The sequence below is a fragment of the Mus musculus genome, chromosome 12 (genome assembly GCF_000001635.26).
Source record: "Mus musculus strain C57BL/6J chromosome 12, GRCm38.p6 C57BL/6J".
Classification (NCBI taxonomy): Eukaryota; Metazoa; Chordata; class Mammalia; order Rodentia; family Muridae; genus Mus; species Mus musculus.
The window spans coordinates 26230689-26254687 of record NC_000078.6 but is presented as its reverse complement, the minus strand read 5'-3'; the positions used below and the strand labels follow the sequence as shown (position 1 = coordinate 26254687).

General features: G+C 41.8%; 2 long non-coding RNA genes across 2 annotated transcripts in view; one reads left to right on the top strand and one right to left on the bottom strand.

Annotated features, from left to right (window-relative positions):
- Positions 1–2142: 2142 nt before the first annotated feature.
- Positions 2143–19158, top strand: Gm29968 (predicted gene, 29968). The gene is made up of 6 exons (NR_136895.1): positions 2143–2410; positions 3541–3641; positions 14294–14382; positions 15814–15953; positions 16474–16726; positions 18623–19158. It is a non-coding gene; the product is annotated as a predicted gene, 29968 (long non-coding RNA).
- The window catches only part of 4930480M12Rik (RIKEN cDNA 4930480M12 gene), a 29441-nt gene continuing 19422 nt past the window's right edge, over positions 13981–23999 (bottom strand). Inside the window, exon 3 of the long non-coding RNA NR_046278.1 lies at positions 13981–14358. This is a non-coding gene — a long non-coding RNA (RIKEN cDNA 4930480M12 gene). The remainder of the gene's footprint in view (positions 14359–23999) is intronic.

Genomic DNA, 23999 nt, shown 5'->3' with positions numbered 1-23999 from the left:
TAGCTGTAGATTCAACTGATAGACCCTGTCTCAACCAATAAGATTGAGAGAGGTCAGAGAAGAGTAGTAATGATACCTGTTGCCAACTTCAGCACATAAGCACATACATGTACCCACATACATGGGAGCATACATCAGCACATATAAGCACATACAACAGTAACATCCATCCCACCACCAGCAGCAGCAGCAACAAAACACCCAAACAAGAACAAAACTCCAAATAAAATGTGAAATGAAATATTTGTCTGGGATGAAAATATAAATAATTATAAAGGCCTTAAACATTAGAAATTTTAGGCTCAGTCTTTCCTAGGCTGTTTTTTTTGGGAACTGGCCAGATATGCTACATAAAAATTATTCCTCAAAAAATATTGCACATTCCCACCAAAACTGAAAACATTCCCAGCAGCTCTCAGTATCAGTGGGATGGAGGGAGGGAAGACTGTAGACATCCAGGATTCAGCTATGCTCCTGGTGGATTCTCCTGACCCAACAATCCTTCCCAAGGGGCCAAGGACTAATAATCCCCAGGTGTCATAGTTAGGTTTTCTATTGCCGTGACAGAACACCATGACTGAAAGCAACTTGAATAGGAAATGATTGTTTGGTTGTTTGGTTGTTTGTTTGGGTTTTGTTGTTGTTGTTGTTCATTTCCACCTCCATATCACAGAGACCATCATCAAAGGAAGTCAGGATAGGAACTCAAGGGAGGAACCTGGAGGCCAAAGTTGATGCAGAAACAATGGAGGAGGGCTGCTTATTGGCTTTGTCCCCAAGGCTTACTCACTTTGCTTTCTTATACACAGTCATTGATAAATTTACAAAGGACCACCTGCCCAAGGATGGTACTGTCCACAACAGGCTGAGTGTGTCACATCCATCATTAATTACAACAGTTCTCCATTTCCTACAGGTAAATCTTATGGAGACATTTTCTCATTGTCATTCTCAGGTGACTCTAGCTTTTGTCAGTTGCCATGAAACTATCCATCACACAATGGAGCAAATGAATACAAATGCTACCACTATATATCTAATATCAAAGGACAATCTTAAACTCATCAGATGTACGTATACGTTTGTAACTGTTAACACCTAGTACTTTATGTAAAATAAGTCTAATGGGCTTTATCATGGGTGTATAAATCTTCCAGGGAAATACTGGAAGCCTCACTAAGATGTTGGTCTGTCTCACATGAGGCCAACTTGCTGTCTTCAGACTGGTTCTCCCGTCCTGTCATATGGTCATACTGGGGCATGCTGGTTTAGGGGTTAAAACAATGTAGGATTCTTCTTTGCATAGATTTTTTTAGTGCATTCCTGTAACAAAATTAAGTATTGGAAATGACCAGCAAAGAATTCGCTTACTGCCAACGACAGGAGAAGCACATAGCAGAGAGTTGAGAAACACATGGAGTCCTGATAAAGTAGCTCAGTTTTGCTCAAACTGCTCTGGTGCTGGCTGGCAGCAAACCACATAGTTTTTGAGGACATCCCAGGAGAGCAATCAAAGGAGCCCTGGGCTTCAGAGTTCAGGGCTTCAGGGTCCAGGTTTAAAAGACAGAACTCTTTGCTGGGATGACTAGCTGATGACACTCTAAATATCAGGGTGTGTGGGGGGCACACTGCCAAAGGAGCACAGCTAGAGATGCAGGAATATAATGAAGCAAAGGAAAACTGAGCAAATGGGAAATGAAAGCCATCGTAGCAGCGAGGACTATTAAACCACCAAAAAGTCCCCCGAGGGGAGTGATGGAAGCCTCCTTGCTCGAGCCATTTCGAAACCAGCAAAGCAGGGGAAAACGGACTGTGGGGAGCAGTCTCGTGCCGGCAGGAGCAGACATGATGATTGAATAGCTCTTGTTGGTCTCTCATTTCCACATTCTGTGAAATTGTATTGCAGCGAAGAAACAAGATTATCGTGCACTCTGGTGGGATGTTCACAGTCTCATCATCTGAAGCAGAGAGCTGGAGAGAGAAGAGACACAATTGCAAATCCTGTCCATCCTCCTGGACATTTTTTATGAGCTAAGGTTGCAGGTATGGCAGAAGGTTAGAGTTTAGGCTGACGTTTCTCTTTCATCAACTTTACCTGTGAAGTGGTTCCGGACAAACGTGGTGACTGGAGGAGGGATGGTCAGATATGGTCTGTGTATTTCTCAGGGTAGGATTAGGTCTGGTTACTTGGTCTGCACACAACACTCATGAGTCGGACAGATTCCTCTATAATGAAGCTACAAGCCCCCTCTATGCACTCATCTTGGGAACAAGTCAAGTCAGTACTGAGGTGGTTCCTGAGATCTTGTAAATAGACACAGCATTTTGAGGAGGAGTCCTGCATGTGCTGTCTGAGGATTTGTGTCCTCTCTTTCATTCCTTTGATCATCTGTTTACGTTGCTGTGGATGGTGAGTCAATGTAATTTTATTCATGTTGCTCAAAGAATTCCAGCCTCAGGGATGTGAGTGCTTTCAGATCCGCTCATGTACCCCTCTCTGCTTCTTATCCTATCAGTTTCCATCCATTTGTGTCCTACAACAATGGCATGTTCCACAACTGTCTTCTGTGTTCCCTCTCTTTGTCCTGAAGATGGGTGTTTCTTGGAAGAGTCCTGATACCTTTCAGAGCAGACAAATTCTTAGAAACCAAAATCTAAAGGGCAGATGTTTGAAGTCCTCTCAGTATACTGAAGGTACATTTTACATATGTGTATTTATATTCAAACATATCATCTCTGTAGACATATGTTGTGCATTTGTGTAGATAACAGGCAGTCTCTCACACACTCACATACATTGGTTCATTCTAGCATTCTAGTCTCCTTACTGGCCTGTGCATGCACACACACACACACACACACACACACACACACACACACACACACACACACAGAATCACACAGAATCACAGAAGCAGGCTGATGGAGTTTGTTCTATCTTTATCATTTCTAGTTTAAAACAATCATCATGGAGTTTGTTCTATCTCTATCATTTCTAGTTTAAAACAATCATCTTATCTAGGTAACTCAGGCAAGCTCCCCTTCTTCACCTCGGGATGTCATGTGAGAAACTTGTAATATACACAGGTTAGTTTGGGATTTGAAAGGACCTCTTTAGGTCATCCAGTTTAATTTTTGTTTCTTAGATTACAGATGTTCAAGCTTATTCTTTCTCTGTGAAATCTGCATGTCTTTGACAAGCTCATACATTCACATATTTATTATACTCGTGCCACACACATGGATGCCAAGAAAGGGTCAGCCATAGACTGCCAGCATCAGCCCCTGTATAGGATATTGTGGAGTTTGCCACACAGAATTATAGAACAGGTAACTGCTCCCAACCCTGCAGGACTTCATGGACATCTGAGACCTGGGTAATGCAGCAGTCTCAGTTCCTTTCTCTGTCCCAGTGCTAGCATGCACCTCACTTACCAAAACCCAGGATGGTTAAAATGCACTGTTCTCATTATGTTGAACAAATGCTTATCTTCTAGATCCATTGGAAGGGGGATAACACATGACATCATTTGCCTTCAGGTTTTTTCTCCTTGTCTTCTTTCCTGTATGGGGAGACATGAGTTCCTCACCCTCTCATTTTCTTTCTCCTTGAAAAAAGTCCTATAAATGTTTCTTTTAAGGTAAGTTTGCTAGTGACAAATTTTTACAATTTTTATTGGCTTATAAAAAGACTTATTTCTTTTGTAATTTTGATGGAATATATATATATATCTTTATGGATGTTTCTCTTTTTCTTGTTTAAAATTTATTTTATTTTTTAGCTGTATGTGAGTGGCTACATAAATATGCACGTGTGTGCGTGTGTGTGTGTGTGTGTGTGTGTGTGTGTGTGTGTGTGTACAAGTGCACACAGAAGCCAGAAGAGAGTATCATATTCCCCTAGAATATGTTGAGAGATGTCTGACATGGCTGCTGGGAATGGAACTTGGGTCCTCTGCAAGAATAGTACATGCTCTACACACTGAGCCCTCTTTTCTGGAAGGTTGGCAGGCTGTCTTCTTCCCTCCCTCCCTCCCTCCCTCCCTCCCTCCCTCCCTCCCTTCCTTCCTTCCTCTTTTTTTTTTTTATTTTTTGGACAGGATAGTTTACTGATATCTCTTCTTGTTTTTATGTTTCAGAAAAAGTTTCCAACAAAGTTGTTTTCCTTGATTTTCTAACCATAAAGAGTTCCTGTACCCTGGCCTCTTCCACGGTTCTCTTTCCTATTAATTTCTTCCAGTTTGAATATGACACATGTGGCTATTGATATATATTTTAAAATTTGGGCCTAGGTTTGTATTTATATTCCTTGTTGGGTTTATTGTTTGCTGTCTGACATCAATTGTGGAAATGTCTCAATCATAATTGATTTAAATATTTTCCCAATTGTATTAGTTGGGGTTTTTACTGCTGTGATAAAACACAATGCCCAGAATCATCCTGTGAAGAAAAGAGGTTATTTTGGCTTATACATCCACATTATAGTCCGCCAAAAAGGGGAGTCAGGGCAGGTACTCAAAGCAAGAACCTAGGACTCATAGCTGATACAGAGGCAATGGAGGAACACTGCTTACTGGCTTGCTCTGCATGGCTTGCTCAGCCTGCCTTCTTATACCTAGCAGGATCACCTGCCCAGGGGAGGCACCACCCACAATGGGCACCACATGTAGTGCCTTCCACATCAATCATTAAGAGACTGTCCCATAGACTTGCCTACAGGTCATCTGGTACTAGAATATTTTCAAATGGGTTTCCTTCCTCCAAAATGACTACCTGGTGCAAGGTTGACATAAAACTAGCCAGCAGAGCATCCTTTCTCTTTCCTTTTCTTTCTGGCCGTTCTGTTGTAAATATGCCATATTCTTTGTAATGTCCTCACATTTCTGGAACATTCTACATTCATCTTTTGCTGTCGTCTTTCTTTTTGTTTTTTTATAAAGACACTGTGCATTATCTATTGGTATAATGCTACCTTTCTGATATTTCTTTGGGCATTATTTCTCCTGAATGTAATATGCTTCTGTTACAGTGTTTTACATGTCTATCTCATGCAATTTATTTAGAGATCCCACTCCTTAGTTTTGTTGTTGCTGTTAAATGTGTTTAGATTTATTTATTTTATTAGATGTCTATGGTGAGTGTTTCACCTGCATGCTTGTGTGTAGAAAGCAAGTGTACCTGGTAGCAGGAGAGGTCAGAAGAAGGTTATAGATGGCTGTGAGCTACCATGTGGTTGCAGGGAACTGGGTCCTCTAACTTCTGAGTGCTACCTCCAGCCCCCATACCCAGCTGTTCCTGATGTTCTCCCTGTTTCTCATTTTTTAGCTTTGTCTGCCATTCTCTGTTATTTTAACTTCTTAGCCTGATGTCTTAATGACCTGCCATACTTGAGTCTGGCTCCAACCTTTGCTTTGGTGCTTTGAGCTGTGTCTTTATATCCTTGCACATACTTTATGCTTTTATTGAAAGCTCAATATGATACAACATATAGAAGAAGCTGAGAGAGGTAGATCCTTTGAATGGGGTTTATCGTTTATCTGGCCAGAAGTCAAGCTGTGCCTCAGCCCTCTGATGCCTGTAGCTGTGACATTTTCTTAAGTGTTCTAATTTCCAGCCGTCTGGGTTTCTGTAGAGACTTCTTATTAAATTATGTCTCAGCTCTTAATATAATCTCTTGTCATTTTCCAGGTGTCTGATGGTGGTAAGTCATAAGGGGAATGAGGCATTTTTTACTGTATTCCTGTTACTGGTCTTAGTCTCTAAGGGAGACCACGCCCCTGGGCTGTACCTTAGTCTATTCAGTAACTTCAGATAGATGGGACTAAACCTAGATGTGTGTGTGTGTGTGTGTGTGTGTGTGTGTGTGTGTGTGTGTGTGTTCCCCACATGAGTTAGACTAAGATCAAACCCATAAGTCTTAGGCTACTTCCTTTTGAGGCAATCCTTAGTCAAGGATTCTCTGGGTAGTTTTGAAAACAGCCTCTCCAGTGCTCAACCATGAGGTGGTTTCTTTTCAGTCTCAGATAGTTTATTCTGGGCTAAGGTAATGGAATTGGGGTAAAACTCTTGAGCCTGGGTTCTTCCTCATAGTATAGATATACAGGGATTTGTTAGCTCTCTAGGCAATGTGCACTGAATTCACTACAGGCTTATAAGTTCAACTTAAGTTTGCCCCTCAGCATAATACAAAACATTATTATCCATTAGACATAAATGTGCATTAATTATGATGATACTGAAAATAATTTGTATTCATATATATGCTCATGCATAAATGCATATAATAATATACATAACAATTATGCATATGTACCTGCATATGACTCTGTAATATGTATACATTGAAACATTAATATTGACATACATTTTTAGGAAAAGGTGAATTATTGCTATAACAAAAGACATAGACTTCTCTAAGTCCTGTGTTCTCTAACCATCCTGCCCTCTTTCATCACATGACCCTCCCCACCTGCCCTTTCTCTGTATCTGTTCTAACAACTCTTGAAAGATTATGTGATGCTTGCTGCATTTTCCTACTTGTTATGGTGGAGACAAGTTGTTGCATTCCACACTTTTGAAAACAACCTACGCTTTCAGAGTCAGGGGTATTTTAAAATTCACCAGCTATCTCCTCATTCAAGGAAGGTATATTATTCTCTCCCTTTTGTTCTCCTGTTGGTTGTCATGTTTGAAATGCTGCATTTTTGAAAGGCTGACCTATGATTTTCTTTCTTTCTTGCCGCTTTTAAGAGCGCAGGCAAGAGAGAGGAGTCCTGTTGGTAGACCACTCAGGCCCCACAATGCTATCATCTCATAAAGGATTTACTCTATTGTGCTTGAATAGATCTTATTTTTTTAAATAATTCATGGTTCCGGAAATATTAATCAGATGAATATTCATAGCGTAGCAGTGTAACCAGGTGGAATTTCACAGAAGGGTGCTTGACCCAAGAGAGACTTCTGTACAAGGTAAAAATGGAGAAAAATACTTTCAAAAGAATTTAAATGCACCCAGTGCTTTTCATTTTACTTGCTTAAAATTAGGAAAGAGGATGGAAGTAGCTGTCATTTGCTTTCTGGCTATGACTGATACCTCATTTCAAATCTCTTTTCCTGTCTTTGTTCAGCTTCAAAGGCATTAGAGACCAGTCAGTCACTCCCTTGCTTCAGTTCTTTCAGGTACCCACTCCCCAGCTCATTGACAGTCTGCACAGCTGGTAACATTGGCATGGAATCAATGTTATCACCCCTGCTACAATTTTGTCTGCCCTGAAGTTCTGGGTCAGGGTCATATGACCCTTCTAGTGAGTATGGGTAAACTGAGGCACGTGTGACACGCTGATGTGTGACACACTGCGTTGTAACAGCTGTGGTTATTAGCTGAGGTGGAGCTGGGATTAAATTATTCAAGTCAGTGCCACTCCCTAGCCTGGTGGAAGTTCATACTGTAATGGGAAGGACCCAAGATGACTTATAATCAATGTTAAAAATACCACCTGAGAAAATTTGCATTTTCCCATAAGCTGATTCTCCATCAGTCAGACCCTCATCTGACAGAAGGTCATCCAGAGCTTCTTCACCCTCTCTAATCTGCCTGTATGTCTCACACTGAAGCAAATGAGAAATCTTAGGGAATGATCAGGCAAGTCTGACTTATCTACCTCCTTGGTTAGAATGTTGTAGGGTCCTGGGCTTTGTCATTTGTCCAGCATTACTAAGGACCAGTATTCCTGAATGTTTCGTATGATAATTCCACAAAAAAGGAAAGTGATAGGACTTCCCCAATATTTTTTTCTACTCTAATTGCTATCGATCTCTGTTCGCCCATTTCTGTATTTGTCATTTTTACTACTTGATTTTCTTATGGGTTTTTCTAAAACTACATGGACAGGCTTAATGCTAACATCCATCCACTCCACCTTTACTTATCAAATGATGTTCTTTGGCTCTGTGGAGAACAGATGTAGATGTAGAGTATGCTATGAGATTCTGAAGAGGGAAGAGCAAGGAAGATACCTTTTCATGTTGCTGTGTACAAGATCTTGAGCAACCTAATCCCCACCTGCTCTCTCAAGTGCACACTGTCACTCTCCAGCCAAGTATATCATATGGGATCCCACTTTTTCTACATAACATGGTTGTTTCCACCTAGAAATGATATCACTGTGATTAGCTACACTAATCTTTTACAAGATACAGACCATTGACATGGAGGAAGGGCTCAAGATGCTTGTATGGGGCACATGGTGGGGGCTCATGAGCTGCACGAGGGAGGCCCTGTTCATTCCTGGGACCTATTTTTGGTGGTATAGTTGCCCCCCAAACTGCCCATGTTTGTATGAGTAAGTCCAGTAAGTGTATTGAATCTCCTGGCTAAACTTGAGCAGACTCATTTCTTTGGTCTTTATTGGTGTCCTATCTGAGATGAGTGGATATCTGTCATATCTTCCCAGGAAAAGTTAGCAAGGAAGCACTGCAGAAATAAGTTTTTAACATTAAAATGTGTTAAGTTCTGCATTACATTAAGAGAGTGTAATGTAAGGATAGTAACTCCTACTTATTAAGGTATCATAGATGAGAAGAATCATGAAGCAAGACCGTCTGCTCTCCTGGGAACCTCTTATAAGAAGGACATCTCATATTTAGTCACAGAAGAGAGAAGAGAAAACAAAGATCCAAAGAATTTATGTCCTACCCAAAGTTATATTCCCCATGGAAGGTGCAGACATGATTTCAGTTAAAAATCCCTTCTCAGGTATGGACAGCGTGCTCCCAGCTGTCTTGTGGCTGGATCTTTCCTAGGTCAGGTACTGGAAGTTAAACCCTTAAGATGCTTCTGTCAGAATACACCCTCACTCATGGCCCCACCCTTACCCACCCATCATTTTGTCAATGATGATTACATTTTTTGGACTGAATACAATCATCTGTATAATTGGAATTATGACATGTCAAGAGTTAAAATTTTTCTAAATACTGATTGAACTCAAGAACACAGTGAAACTGGAGCAAAGGGACAGCAATGGGAATAGCAGCTTCCAATGGGATGGAGTCTCACACTTATCAGTGGATTCATTTTTAAGGACCATTTGCACGACAGGTAGGGCTGACCAGTTTGTTATACAAGCACAGAATCCCAAAGCTTTAAAAGTGAACCCTTCCTTTAAGATCTTCCTGTGTAGTTCCAAGACCCAGGGAATCAGGCCTGTCCCTCCACACACTGGGAGGGACTCTGTTCCCTTCCTGCTGGCCAGACAGCACACCTCGCTTGGAAAACTGATACTTTGAAAACTTCAGCTCTCCACACATAGCTCTGAGAGCCACAACAAAGGCACAGAGATAAACCATCTTTATTCTCTCAGATTTTGCTTGGAGACAGGGCCCAGTGACTACTCTGCTTCTCCAGGTATGGGGACAGGACCAGGCTTGGATTCCTGCTGGTGTCTGGTTATCCAACTCTTTTGGTCCTAGGCTCTGTCTATCTCACTAGAAACTCACCCACGTAGTTTCCATTTTGCAGATCAAGGATTACATGTGTTTACGAGATGGAGAGTTACACACATTTAGTCCTAAAGTCAGCAGAACTGAAAATCTGTTTTTCTAGTTATTTTGAAATTTCTTAAGCATTCTGTGGGAAAATATATTTACCACAGCTAATAAGACTCCATCTCTCCACTATCATTACGTTTCTTCGCAGCATTTCCAGTAAGAGCACTCCAAATTATCCCCCCTCAGCTAGTTCATCTGCTCAGTCAATAAGCGGCATTTTATTGCTTTTATGAATTAAGCCCTCTGCATCCAATCATCTTGGAAACATCTGCACAGAAACAGTCTAGGGAGCTTTTGAAAAGTCAATCAGAGGAGAACAGCTTTCACTTCATGTGTTGGGCTTCTCTCACTTTTTTTTTAATTTTAATAAAGTATTTACACATGTTTGCTGTGCCTGCAATGGAAACACGGTGGCGGCTGTCACTGCGGCATCACAGACTATGGGGAGAATGCTCAAAGCCAAGGTGATGGTGGCCTCCGGCTGAGGCTTCCGTCATGGCTGCTGCCGAGCAAGGCTGATAGGACTCGTGTCGACTGGTGGGTGATGTGTATTTCTTCACCAGTTCTACCTTCGTGAGTTCCCTATTGTAAGGAGTCGCCATTACATTTACAATGTAATTGTAAGTGAGAGGAAGAGGGAAAGTGCCCAGTTACAGCTGGGGAATTGGGCTAGCTCCCATGCAGGGATGGACATGTGTATGCCACATGACACTGATTGCTGAGGTAGGAAAACACAACGGAGACATCCAGGTCTTGTAAGATAGCCTACTTAGTGAAGGTCTTACATTTCAAATAGGTAAACCTGGGCTTTATCCCCAAAACCTACTTAGAAAGCATGGGTGGGTGTGGTCTTCACATGTGTGATCCTAGTACAGGGGAGGAAGAGACATGGTCTAATCCTGGTCAGTCACCATAGCCTGCTTGCCAAGCTCCATGTAGTGAGAAACCTTGTCTGAAGAGAAACAGTTAGACAAACACAGGGAAAATTATTCCAGGTAGTACATATATGTGCACACTTTTCTGCTGGTGCTCCTAGAACATGTACACATATGCACAAACACACAGAAAGGAAAAAGAAGGCAGACAGTGCTGCCCAAGGCTGGGATGTAGGTACTGAAATCCTTACGTGAGTTAGGAGACCTGCAGTGCATTCATCTTACCCCTTCGTTTGTTTGAAAACTTCAGCTCCCCACACATAGCTCTGAGAGCCATGACAAAGGCACAGAGATAAACTACCTTTATTCTCTCTGATTTTGCAGGGCCCAGTGACTACCCTTTAATAGCGCCACCGTTGTATCTTTTGGATGAATATTCACTGTGGGTTTTAGTGTGTCTCAGCCTTTGTGATTTTCATGGTCTATAGGCACTGGGTGCCTCTTTTTATCCCTAGCCTGTGAGTGTGGAGCCTTTCTTTTATGAGTTTCAACTCCTTGGGCTACTGTGTATGGATCTAGTGGTGGAGAGGGCAGAGCATCACCATCAGGGATGACCTCCAGGAGGAGCTGAGATACAAGATCAAGGACAAAGATGCCAAAGGAGAACAGGGATCAGAGATCAGGGGCAGGGAGCAGGGGAGTGGGGAGCGGGGAGCAGGGACCAGGGAGTGGGGAGTGGGAAGTAGGGAGCGGGGAGCAAGAATCCATTCTTCTCAGTATTCTCACTTTCTAAAGAAAGAATCGGGGCAGAAATGTGAAATGCCATGTTGGGAGAAAACCTGATAACATTGTGTCACTTCCAGGTTCTTTATTTTCTATTGTTTTTCCATCTTTGCTATTGACGGGTTGTCTAGTTTCCTTCAATCTTTCCCCCTTTTCCTTCCTTCCTTCCTTCCTTCCTTCCTTTCTTCCTTCCTTCCTTCCTTCCTTCCTTCCTTCCTTCCTTCCTTCCTTCCTTCCTTCCTTCCTTCCTTCCTTCCTTTTCTCTGTGTCTCCTCCCTTCTTTTGTCTTTTCTTCTCAACCTTTTCCTTTTGGGATGAAACCTAGAGTCTCATGTGCAGATAAGCACTCTATCCCTGAGCTACATCCCTGATTCAGCCAGTTACTTTTAGGCAGTACAGGGAGGGATACTGTGCATTGCTCACTACCAGAGTCTGCAGAGAGAGGGAGGGCAAACTACTTTGAGAGGAAGCATGTTTAAACCCTAAAGATCTCCAGAGCAAAACTGAATGTCAAGGACTTGTGCTGCCTTCTAGACTAGATCTTGGTAGTTGTGGTAGCATGCTGCTAAGACCCTGGATGAGCGAAGGCAGTAGACAGGTTTGGGAGGGACAACTGAGAAGAGGAATAATGTCCAGTCTTCATGAGTCTAATGTTTTCTACATGTCAGGAGAAAAGCAGATGAATTTTTCTACCTCTATTCCATCTCGTTCCTCCTTAACTGGGAGCAGGGAGCACAGAGGCTCATGTCTAGTGATTATTGAGCTATGACTCCCTGCCTTAGTCAGGGCTTTGTTGGTGATGGACATGCAGTTATTTGCTTCTGGATATAGATGGGGTGAAACACTCTGAAGCCCAGAAGGAGAGAGGGTTGAACATTTTGGGAAATCTCTGGCTACCCCTTAACAGCTGAAGAGTTGAATTCAGCAAGCATCTCTGGCTTAGGAGAATCTTTCCAGAGAGGTTGACCCCTGACTCCCTGCGACCTCCATCACCTTTGATGGAAGGGATGTAAATCACTCCAGCATCAACCCCAGGAGTGACTTTGAAGGAGTTATAATCCACTTTGCACTGAAAGGAAGCAAAGGGTCTGTAAACATCACTGCATCATTGAAGTCAATGTCCATTGTCTAACTCTGGGCACTGACAAAAAAGATATAGGTGTACTTCACTTTGTTGTAAGGTGTACTTCATTACAGGCCCATAATTTACTAGGAATATGAGATCCTCACTGTTTCACAACAAACAGACAGCTTCACAGACAGTGTAATTTAGATGGGATACCTTCCCTTTTAAAAATAAAGAATACTTTGGCAACTAAAGGAAGAACTTTTTATAGCAGGAGAATGTTCCTATTTTTTTTATTGTTGATGCATCATTACCTTCACATATTATTTAATGCTTTCTAGTTCTGTCCTGAAAATAGACAAGTGGGGAGTATTAGAGAATTCTGGTTTATTTTGCTGTCATTAACTGTGCTAGTACTGTTGTGAGAGTATAGCACTGACCCTTAGACTCCCATGGCTGGAGATGCTGGGCATGGCTGTGGGGACACCACAAATGGGAGGAGTCTGGTCCCTTCATCACCATTCACTGTAACACAGTGACAATTCAGTGAGACCTTCATGTCAGGTATCTTCTGTCTTTGCCCGAGTCAGTTGCAGCTGGTTGTTTTGTTGTGGTTGTTGTGGTTGGGTGTTGTTGTTGTTTTGATAACTTCAGACTTGCATACATATTCTAGGCCCCACATGGTGGTCCATGACTTGCTCCCACTGCATTTTTCCTGTTCTCTGAGAATGGCATCTGATTTATATACCAGACATTTGTTGTGGTTAATTGGAAGGTGAGCAGCGAAGATCTGCTGAATGAATAAGTTAAGACACTGTTCTGAAGAATGCAAGACTCCTTAGTCTTGACTAGAATTATCTCATTTCCTACAAGTGGCTTTAATGGCAGTAAGTCCTTCTCCTTGGCTTAACTTCTGGCCATACTTAGCTCTTTTCTGTGCATCACTTTCCATCCTTTGAACACTGTCTTTATCTGACTCCCAGATCACTGTTGTCTATGATTTCTGCCTTTCTCTCTTCTTAAAAGACCTGTTTACTGTATTTTGTATAGATATAAATATGTGCCTGGATGCATATATGTGCACCAGTTGTGTGTATGAACCTGTAGAGATCAGAAAAAGGCATAGGATCCCCTGAGTCAGGAGTTACAAGTGGTTATGAGCTACCATGTGACTGCTGGGAATAGAACCCAGGTCCTTTGCAAAAGTGGGTGACAAATGCTATTGACCACTAAGCCATCTCTCTAGTGCTCTGACCCTTTGTTTGACTTTCTCTCCCTCCCCCTCTCCCTTCCCCTCCCCCTCCCCTCTCTCTGGTCTCCTTGGCCAGATCCCCATCTTCCTGACTCCAAAAATTTAGGGAGGTCTGAGCTTCAGCCCATGTTTTCTTCCACTTCATGATCTTCATGATCTCATGCCACCCACAGCTTTAATTACTAGCTAGTTAGCAATGACCTCCAATTAACATTTCCTACTCCGGCGTCTGTCTAATCTCCATGTTTCTGTATTTAATTGCCTATTTTGCATCATGCCCACTGTTAATGTTTATTATGAACTTCAAAAACATATGTTAGAATCCCATGAGTATGGGCCTTATTGGAAAATAGGGTCTTTGCACATGTAAAGATGAGGTCACAGTAGATTAAGGTGGGTCCTACCTATTTCAATGACTATGACTTCAGGAGAAAGAAAGAGACTCAGAAGAGAGACACTGGAAGATTAACATGTTACATCAGATGCAGAAATTGGACAGACACATCTGTAAACCAAGGAATATAAAGAGTCCTGGATATGACCAGCAGCTGGACAAGGCCAGAAAGACTTCTCATCTGGAGACTTTAAGATGAATATCTGGATTTCAGACTTCTGGCCTCCAAAACTAGGAGCTGATAATATTTTGAATTTCAAAGACTCTTGGGGCTGCTTTGTTATGTAGCCCCAAGAAACCAAGAATGTCCACAATACATATCCTTACATTTTTGTTTGTTTGTTTGTTTGTTTGTTTGTTCTCATGAGATATAGTTGTATGGCATCACACAAGCTGGCCTGGAATTCAAAGTGATCCTCTGGTTTCAGCCATCCAGGTCCTGGAATTGTACATGGGAAACTTGGTGAGTTCTCATTCTTTAACCCTAACCCCATTCATCATATACTTTCATGATTGCATATTATTCTTGTTTCTTTGGTCAACAGTCTTGGTGTTGCAGTCTTATTGTTCATTTAGGTTATCATGGGAGCTCGTTGATGTGTGTTCCTGTTTGTATATGTACCTCTTCATGTGTATATGCACATGTGTCTGGGGAGGTCAGGGGTTCATGTTGGGTTTCCTTCCTAATTGCTCTCTACTTTTCCTGTTTCAAGGCATGGTGTCTTGATGGTCTCTGTCTGTTGCTGATTTGTTTAGGCTAGTTGTCTAGAAAACCCCAGGAACCTTCCTCTCCTGCCTTCCCAGTGCTGGATTATAAGTATCCACTACCATGACTGGCTGCATTATCTGTGTTCTAGGGTATCAACTCTCTTCTCTTTCTTGCATGGCAGGTACTTCATCTATTGAGCCAGCTCCTTAGTCCTAGTTATAGAACCTCTTGCTTGGACTTCCCACTGTCCTTATCTGGTCAACACAGTTTGTTCTAGCAGCAGAAACCACATGGTCCACTCCTCATCCTGCTCAGATCTTTCTATTGTTACTACCTAAGCACAGTTCACTAATATCTACCCCTCTGCACCCCCCCCCGCCCCCGGGAATTTATCCACTTTATGGCCTGACTTCCTTCACAAAGATAGAAGCTCTACAAAGGCAAAGAATGCAGTCTCTTTCTTGGCTGTGTCCTTGGGGCTCAGGTCAATAACTAGCACTCTATGCATTACCTGTTAGTTGGATGAGTTATAGCCTTGCTTTGCTTAGATTCATGATGTCTGTCAGTTGGGTTGTTCTCCTCTCTATTACAATCACCATGCAGAGCAGTCTAGCCTAGAGGGGGCAGATCATTATCAAGGTGGACTATGGTTTGTTCTTTTTCCATCACTGTAAAATCTTGGCTGAGGAACAAGACTATGGGTGCTCAGTGTCTCTAAGTAGTGGTAGGTACCTATAACACTAAAAAGCTTAACCCATAGAAGCTTCAGGATTGTCTTCTTTTCTCATTTAATATCTCTCTTAGACAACACACCACAGCTATTTGGGAGTCCAAATATTTCTTTATTGCTAGAAAGCCTGAGAGGTACTGAGTTATAATACGGTTTGGAACTCTATCCTGGACTATTTGTGTGAATAAGTGTTTAGGTTCTAGGTTCTGGTTCAATTCAAATTCTGTTTTTCTAACCTTGAAGTTTTCAACCCAGCCTCCAAGTTATTTTTCAAGCATATCTTTTCTTCCTCTTGGACATAGTTGGGGAGTTGATCTCTTCAACAATGAGGTTCTGTGAGGTGGATTATGACTAAGTTTTCAATTTATGTCTTATGTGGTAAATAATAATAATAATAGTAATAATAATGATAACAATAATAATACCCTTTCTCTTTTTTTTTTTTTCTATCTTAGTCTCCATCTTCTCCCTGGCCTCCAAGTGATGAACTTTCCTTGTTCTTTTATATCCCACTTTGGATGTTTTACTTCACCACAGGACCAGAAATGCTGGAGTTAGTGACCATGCACTAAATAATCTGAAAGCATAAGTTCAAGTAATTCTTTCCTCCTTCATATTAATTTTCCCAGGTTTTTGTTAGCCTTAGCAATCTATCATAGCTTCTGTCTTGAGACATCTGCATATATTAAAAGTCAATAGTCATCAAATGGGCTCAGAGGACATTCCTCCTTCTTCCTGTCTCCATTCCTTTCATGCTAATATCTGGTATTTAGCTAGAGAAAGTGTCAGCAATGTGTGACAGAATAGTTGAAGTGATATTGTTCTGTAAAACATGGTCAAATTCAGAGGCAATACAAACAGCCCATTGTCCCTTCCTAGCTACAGCATCAATATATCAGGCACGGAAGTAGATAACCTTCAAGAAAATGGGTGGCATATATATTGGATATTAGTTCCCTATCTGATTTAGGATAGGTAAAGATCCTTTCCCAATCAGTTGGTGGCCTTTTTGTCTTATTGACGGTGTCTTTTCCCTGGCAGAAGCTTTGCAATTTTATGAGGTCCCATTTGTCAATTCTCGATCTTACAGCACAAGCCATTGCTGTTTTATTCAGGAATTTTCCCCCTCTACCCATATCTTCGAGGCTTTCCCCTACTTTCTCCTCTATAAGATCAAAAATTCAGGTGACAGCAGATGCTGGCGAGGATGTGGAGAAAGAGGAACACTCCTTCATTGTTGGTGGGGTTGCAAGCTTGTACAACCACTCTGGAAATCAGTCTGGCAGTTCCTCAGAAAATTGGACATAGTACTACCAGAGGATCCAGCAATACCTCTCCTGGGCATATATCCAGAAGATGTTCCAACCGGTAAGAAGGACACATGCTCCACTATGCTCATAGCAACCTTATTTATAATAGCCAGAAGCTGGAAAGAACCCAGATGCCCCTCAACAGAGGAATGGATACAGAAAATGTGGTACATTTACACAATGGAGTACTACTCAGCTATTAAAAAGAATGAATTTATAAAATTCCTAGGCAAATGGATGGACCTAGAGGGCATCATGCTGAGTGAGGTAACCCAATCACAAAAGAACTCATACAATATGTACTCACTGATAAGTGGATATTAGCCCAGAAACTTAGAATACCCAAGATATAAGATACAATTTGCAAAACATATGAAACTCAAGAAGAATGAAGACCAAAGTGTGGACACTTTGCCCTTCTTTTAATTGGGAACAAAACACCCATGGAAGGAGTTACAGAGACACAGTTTGGAGCTGAGATGAAAGGATGGACCATCTAGAGACTGCCATATCCAGGGATCCATCCCATAATCAGCCTCCAAACGATGACACCATTGCATATACTAGCAAGATTTTGCTGAAAAGACCCTGATATAGCTGTCTCTTGTGAGACTATGCTGGGGCCTAGCAAACACAAAAGTGGATGCTCACAGTCAGCTATTGGGTGGATCACAGGGCCCCCAATGGAGGAGCTAGAGAAAGTACCCAAGGAGCTAAAGGGGTCTGCAACCCTATAGGTGGAACAACAATATGAACTACCCAGTACCCCCCAGAGCTTGTGTCTCTAGCTGCATATGTGTCAGAAGATGGCCTAGTGGGCCATCAGTGGAAAGAGAGGCCCATTGGTTGTGCAAACTTTATCTGCCTCAGTACAGGGGAACGCCAGGGTCAAGAAGTGGGAGTGGGTGGGGGTGCATGTGTGGGACTTTTGGGATAGCATTGGAAATGTAAATGAAATAAATACCTAATTAAAAAAAAAGGAATAAGCTATTTCTTGAAGAAAAAAAAAAAGGAAAAAAGAAAATGGGTGGTTGCCAATAAGGAGAAAAATTCAGGTCCTGAAGCTAAATTTCAAAGAACAAGAATTGAAATAGGTACACAATGGTAAGATTCACACGCCCATTTGCTTGGGTATTGGTTATGGTAGCTGAACCATCTGCAGGCCTTTCACCCTTCTCTAAGGCTGCATTATGTCTCAGAATGATGAGTTTGAAAACAGAGCTCTGACCTAGAGGCCACAATCCAAGCATGACCAATGCTCTGCATGATCTGCCCACACATAATTGCTATTCAACCCCTATGCACAAGTGGCACAGTATTAAGTAATTCTATAGGAACCCCCCCCAGGACTCTGCAGCATGTCCCCCAACCACAGGGATTGAAGCACTGAGAGGGTAGATTGCTCGCCTCCCTCCCCCACTTCCAACCTTCCTCAGAACCAGCCTACTAGAAACTGAATCATAGCCAGCAAAGAGAGTTTTAGAAATGAAGCTTCAAGCTTTCCAGAACTGGTATAAAAGAAAGTCTGTGAGAAGAGTTTGGGATAGAATCTACATCTTTCCCCATGAATTTCAGAGAAACAAAATAAGTAAATGAGTAAAAAAAAAAAAAAAAAAAAAAAAAAGGCTGCAATGTGCTACATAGTAACCATTCTGTAATGTGCTATATAGTGGCCATTCTGTAATGTGCTATATAGTGGCCATTCTGCAATGTGCTATATAGTGGCTATTCATGGCATCAACTGAATACACACCAGATCACATACTCAGAGTGAACAAATAATGTATTATTAAGTACTGATCATTTCTCTTTGGTTCAATTTGTAATCCTCATTTTATAGACACATGCTCAGAGAGTCAAGTTCATTCATCTAAGAATGTTCTGCCTGGATTTGAACCTGATCAAGCTACTCACACGGCTTACTTTCCCTTTGCTTTATCAAATCACCTTTCAGCATCTATGTGACGAACGGAAAAAAATTCATCTTCATCGTTGCTGAATACTGACTGAGGCTGAACGTGGCTGCTTCCCCGCTTCCTACACTCACTTGTGAAGACTGTATACTGTGTACATCTTAAGGGCACCACTACCTGGACACAATCCAGGGCCATGCAGTTCTGAGCATTAGAGGATATAAGACACTCTATATAATCGGTGATTTCGTTTGGAGCTAATTTTACTCACCCTCTCCTTACAGTAGAGAAGTGGGCTTTTAAATGCAGAAGTGAATGTGCTCCCTGGCTGCCTTCACTGGGGCTGCAGTGAATGCTCTTACAGGAACATGTTTTTAGAATCCAACAGCTCTACACTCAAGAGCAGAGTGTAAATGAAGTGACATGGAATATTCTGTGCATAATGAATTGGCCATCTCCTATTCATCCTGCTGATTTGGCATGGTTTGTTTTTTTTTTTTTTTTTTGAACATGCACCTGAGAATTCTGCATATTTTCTCTTGAAATCTTAGAATAAAGAATCTGGAAACAAAAGCTGAAGGACCGTAGCTAATGTGAGGTGCACTGTATTTGGTATCTATCTCATCTGCTTCTCTCCCCCTACTTCTGGAACCTTTCAGAAATGAAGACTTTTCTATGACAGTGGGTGTCTCAGCACAGGTTGGAAAAGTGAAGAAAGCTGGGGATTCCAGGTAGACATTTTATGAGCTCTAAGGAGGGAAGGCATAAGACTTATTCAAGCTCATGTGCACACATATACATGCAAACACAACACACACACACACACACACACACACACACACACACACACACACACACCACCTCTGCTTCTATTTCATTCCAAAATGGAATGATAAAGACATTCTGCTGTGTTTTAATTTTCCACAGTCTTCCACACCCCCCAAATCATTCTTTTCAGCCTCCATTTGCAGAGGTCTAAACATGAACAAATAGAACATGGCTTCTTGCTGAGATTGAATTTAGCTCTTGAGTTTGGAAGATTTCACCCTCTATTGCCTGACTCATCATTCGTGAATCTGTCACGAGGCAGAAGATCATAGCAGACGGGCATGAGAAAGAAAATCTGCTTGCTTGATAGACACTAGGAAACAGATATATGAGGAAGAGAACATCCTTCAAAGACATGTTCCCAATGGCTTGTGTCCCTCACATAATGATAAGCCCATCATGGTCTAATTCAGTATTAAGAGTAGGGTCCTATGACCTAGTTACTGCTAAATAATGCTACCAGCTGGAGACCAAGACTTCCTTTATATAATGGACCTTTTATAGGATAGTTTATATCCATACCTCAGTGAGGGGATATTGAGCATGCCTGAAGGGGAAGGTCTGAGGACTGTCTGCAGTGGGAGAAGCAACTGAGGATATGGTCATCAGTCTGATATCATCTACCCACCCAACCCCCCCATGTCAGAAGTCTCCATTCCAGACACTTTACAGAATACAAAACCACACATTCTGAGTATAAGACTGATCTAGAATTTCTGCTCTGAAATTTGTAATGATGCCTACCTCACAGGGTTGTATTGACGACAAGGGTCCCAGCATGTTCACCCACAATGAGAGTCAGCTAGTGAGCAGCAAATATACTCTTCCCTCACCCCCTGGGGATGCAGTGAGGCCTGATCCAGTTCCCTCTGGCTATCTCTAAATGGAAAAGGACTCCCAGCAAGAGACCATGCAAAATGAAGTGCTGTGATTTCATATAGGGTTTGTTCCAGGCACACCACTGTGATCAGACATCCAGCCAGGGGCGCCTGCTATTGCAATAATCATACGTGTCCTTGCATCTCATCTCAAGCTTTAGCATGTCTTTCTAGCTGCTGAGCATGGTAGGTCTCAGGTGGGAGTATTTCAAAAAAAGAAAAAGACAGATGGAAGATTGAAGAGGGTTTGTGTCTGCAGGCATTTGCACATGGGAACTTCAGGAAGCAGACGTGATGGAGCTAATGCTGAAAGTGACAATTCATGGGGGACTTCAGACATGCAGAGGAAGAGTTGAATGAAATCACAGTCTCCCCGACCACATCTTCCCCTTAGATCCTAGTGCCTTGGATGTAACCTGCCATCTCACAGTTTAGCTCAGAGAGGCATGCCCTGCTGTGAATGCCTCTAATTAGACCCCTTTCTCAGGTGGGATTGCTAGTCCCAGCCATGCTAAGGCTAAGGGATGCAGTTACAGGCTTGTACTGTCAAAGATGAGTGCAGCTGGGGAGAAGGCTCAGTGGATAAAATTGCTTGTTTTGCAAATTCAAAGACCGGAGTCTGGACCCCTGCTCCTGTGCTCCATAAAAATCAAGGTTCTCACGAGGCTGCTTGTATTCCCAGCACTTTGGAGGCAGAGAAGGGATTCTTGAGCTGGTTAGATTAGCTGGAACTGGTGAGCTCCAAGTTCAGTAAGAGACGCTGCCTCCAAGATGAACTGGAAAGCAGTTGAGCCATGAGTTCATGATCTCATATACCCTAGTCCTGAACAAAGCCAGGGCCCATGTCAGGTTTGAGCAGGGAATGCTCTGAATTTGCAGCGTAGAGCCCACTCTGTGGTGCCCCCTACTCTGGGGTGAGCCCACTGAAAGTATTCTTAATATTTCTGTCAATATTGTCAGAGGAGGATGTTGGATCTCCTGGAGCTAGAGTTATGGATCATTGTGAACTGCCAAATCTGTGCTGTGTCTCCAACCTGAGTCTTCTGCAAGAGTTGTCAGTTCTCCTAACCGCTGAGCCATCTCTCTCCAGCCCACAACCTTTTGTTGGCATGGGCATACTTTATCACTAAACTCCTAAGCATTTCTCCTGAGCTTTCTCTTACTACTGCTGATTTACCTAAAAATATTCTTCTGTGTCCTTCATTTAAAAAAAAATGCCTACATACACACACACACACACACAAATGTTTGCAGGCAGGGGAAAATATGCAGGTCAGAAAACTTACATTTTTGTTTTCTGTTTGCATTGACTAAGATGGTTTGGAACCACAGGCAGCATTGCCATGTAAGACAGTAGGGCTCTGACCATGGCATTCACCCAGGTTTGTATAGAAAAAGAAAGTAGGGCAAAAATCTCAGAATATGGAGACTCAGAAGATGACTGACATTTTTTTTTCCCGTGCTTAAAAATTAGACGGGAAAGTGCCACAATGGGAAGGGTAGGGATCCAAGAGAAATAATCCTAAATTTCAATAGCTGGAAACAATAGACCAACACAATAAATAAAGTAATATGGTGCGATAAACAAGACTGTACACTAAATAGCCATATATCCTATAATAGAAATAAATAAAAAGGAAAAAACAATCTACAAAATATAAAATAATTTATGAATCTATAGCATTCACCAGAAGGTGGGGTACAACTTTCCATTGTTTGGAAATGGTCTGGTATAGTGATCCCCATTCAAAGAGGAGGACAGTTGGAAAAATATTAATTCTTGTAGCAAATAACTGGTTTCTGTGACCTTATCTGGGAGATCCCAGTTGACTCCACCAGTAAGTCTTATGATAGTATCCACCCATTTCTTGACAAAGACATGAACACATAAAACATACACATTTTGAATATAGCCAAGGCTATGTGAATAAATGACAAGCCTCAGCAGATAATAATAATACGTCAATCTGAGCTTATTGTAGTTAATTATTGTTAGCACAGGTAATATTCTAATGTAAGATGTCACAAGAGAAGGGGGAATTTAGAAATTCCTCATGCTTTATTAGAATTTTCTATACAGTAAATATTATGTTGATTTAGAGTTTAAAATAAAAAGGTGCTCTATTTCCTGGTCTCTATACAACCTCGGCCTTAGTCTCCTCGTTGAGGCTGTAATACTGAATGAAAGAACATCCCTGGCCTGGCGAAGTATATTTTCTACTGGGACAGATTTCTTGGGCTTTCTTTATATTGTCATTAAATTTGGATCTGTGCGCAAATTAAATTTGCATGAATGCTATTTTGAGGCTCTCACTTCCCTCTGCCATTCAGAAACTTCTTCAGATGTCAGGCATGACAAGAAGTGAACATGAATGTAGACAATGTCTGCTGAGGCTCCGCCAACAGTTGATTCACATACCATGCCTGTCCCGTTCCGTGAAAGGAAACTGTGATTATTGATTGCACACAAATCCTACTTCAGGGGGTATGTCTCAGTATTTAGCCAATAAAAAGGTACCCATTGACTCCCTTTCAGCACGAGTAGGAAGGCAAAGTGATCAATGCCAGGAGGCTGAGGATGTCAATTGGTTGGTGGAGTGCTTGCCCAGCATACATGAAGCTCTGGGTTCCAGTCCCCACATCAGTGCACGCCTATAATTCCAGCAATGGTATGTGGACACTAGAGTGTCAGAATTTCAAAGTGATTCTCTGCTACAGAAAGGGTTTGAGACCAGCCTGGGATACATGAAACTTTGTCTTAAAACAAAATGAAAAAGGAAACTCACCCCAAAACAGGTGCTGATAGGAACATATCGGCAAGTATAATTATCTGAAACCTTTTGGCAGGTGGAAACCATTTATATATCCCTCAAAGATGGCACCTTTGTAGCAAGTTATGATAACTGACGATCTTATTAGTCTAATTAGTTGGCATGCTGTCAGCTTTCAGTTACTACAATAAGGAAGGGACACAATCAACTTCTAAGGAAAAACAGGTTGATTTTGGTTCAGACTTTAGAGGACTCAGTCCATACCCAATTATTCTTCTAAATTCTAGTATTATAGCCTGATGACATATATGGACTGGGAGCACAGTGCTTGAGTCACTTACGAATTAGTCAGATAAAAAAGAGAGAAAGAGAAAGGACTGGAGTCCCACAATGCCTTTCGAGAGAAACACATCTCCAGTGCCCCCAAAGACTTCTCAATAGAACTCATCTTTTAAAGCTGAAATCAAATCCTATATAATACTCAGGTATATCAAATGACAGCCTTGGGAACTAGAGATGTAGCAAGACACCAGATGGACCAAGTATGCATATTGCCTCTGCCACAGCGACTCTGCCAACAAGAGTGCTCCTGGACCCGTATTTCTTTTCCTATCTGACTTTTTTCATTTAACCTATGTCTTCCAGATTCATGCTATTAGATAGTCTCCTTCTTCAATGAATAGGATGGCAGTGTGATGTTAATGTGGTTTTCATTCTCCATACATCTCTTGATGGATACTTATGTTGGTTTACATTGGCATAGTGCAGTGTGGGTGTCTTCAGCAACTACCATCTTACTACCCACACTGGCCACCTTTATTTATTTTTCCAGCAATAGAAGAAGGGATGTCCCTTCATCACCTGACCTTGCTAGGACCTGTTGCCTTTTGTCTTTATGATTTTTGTGACCGATCTGACAAGAAGGAGGAACTATCCCACTG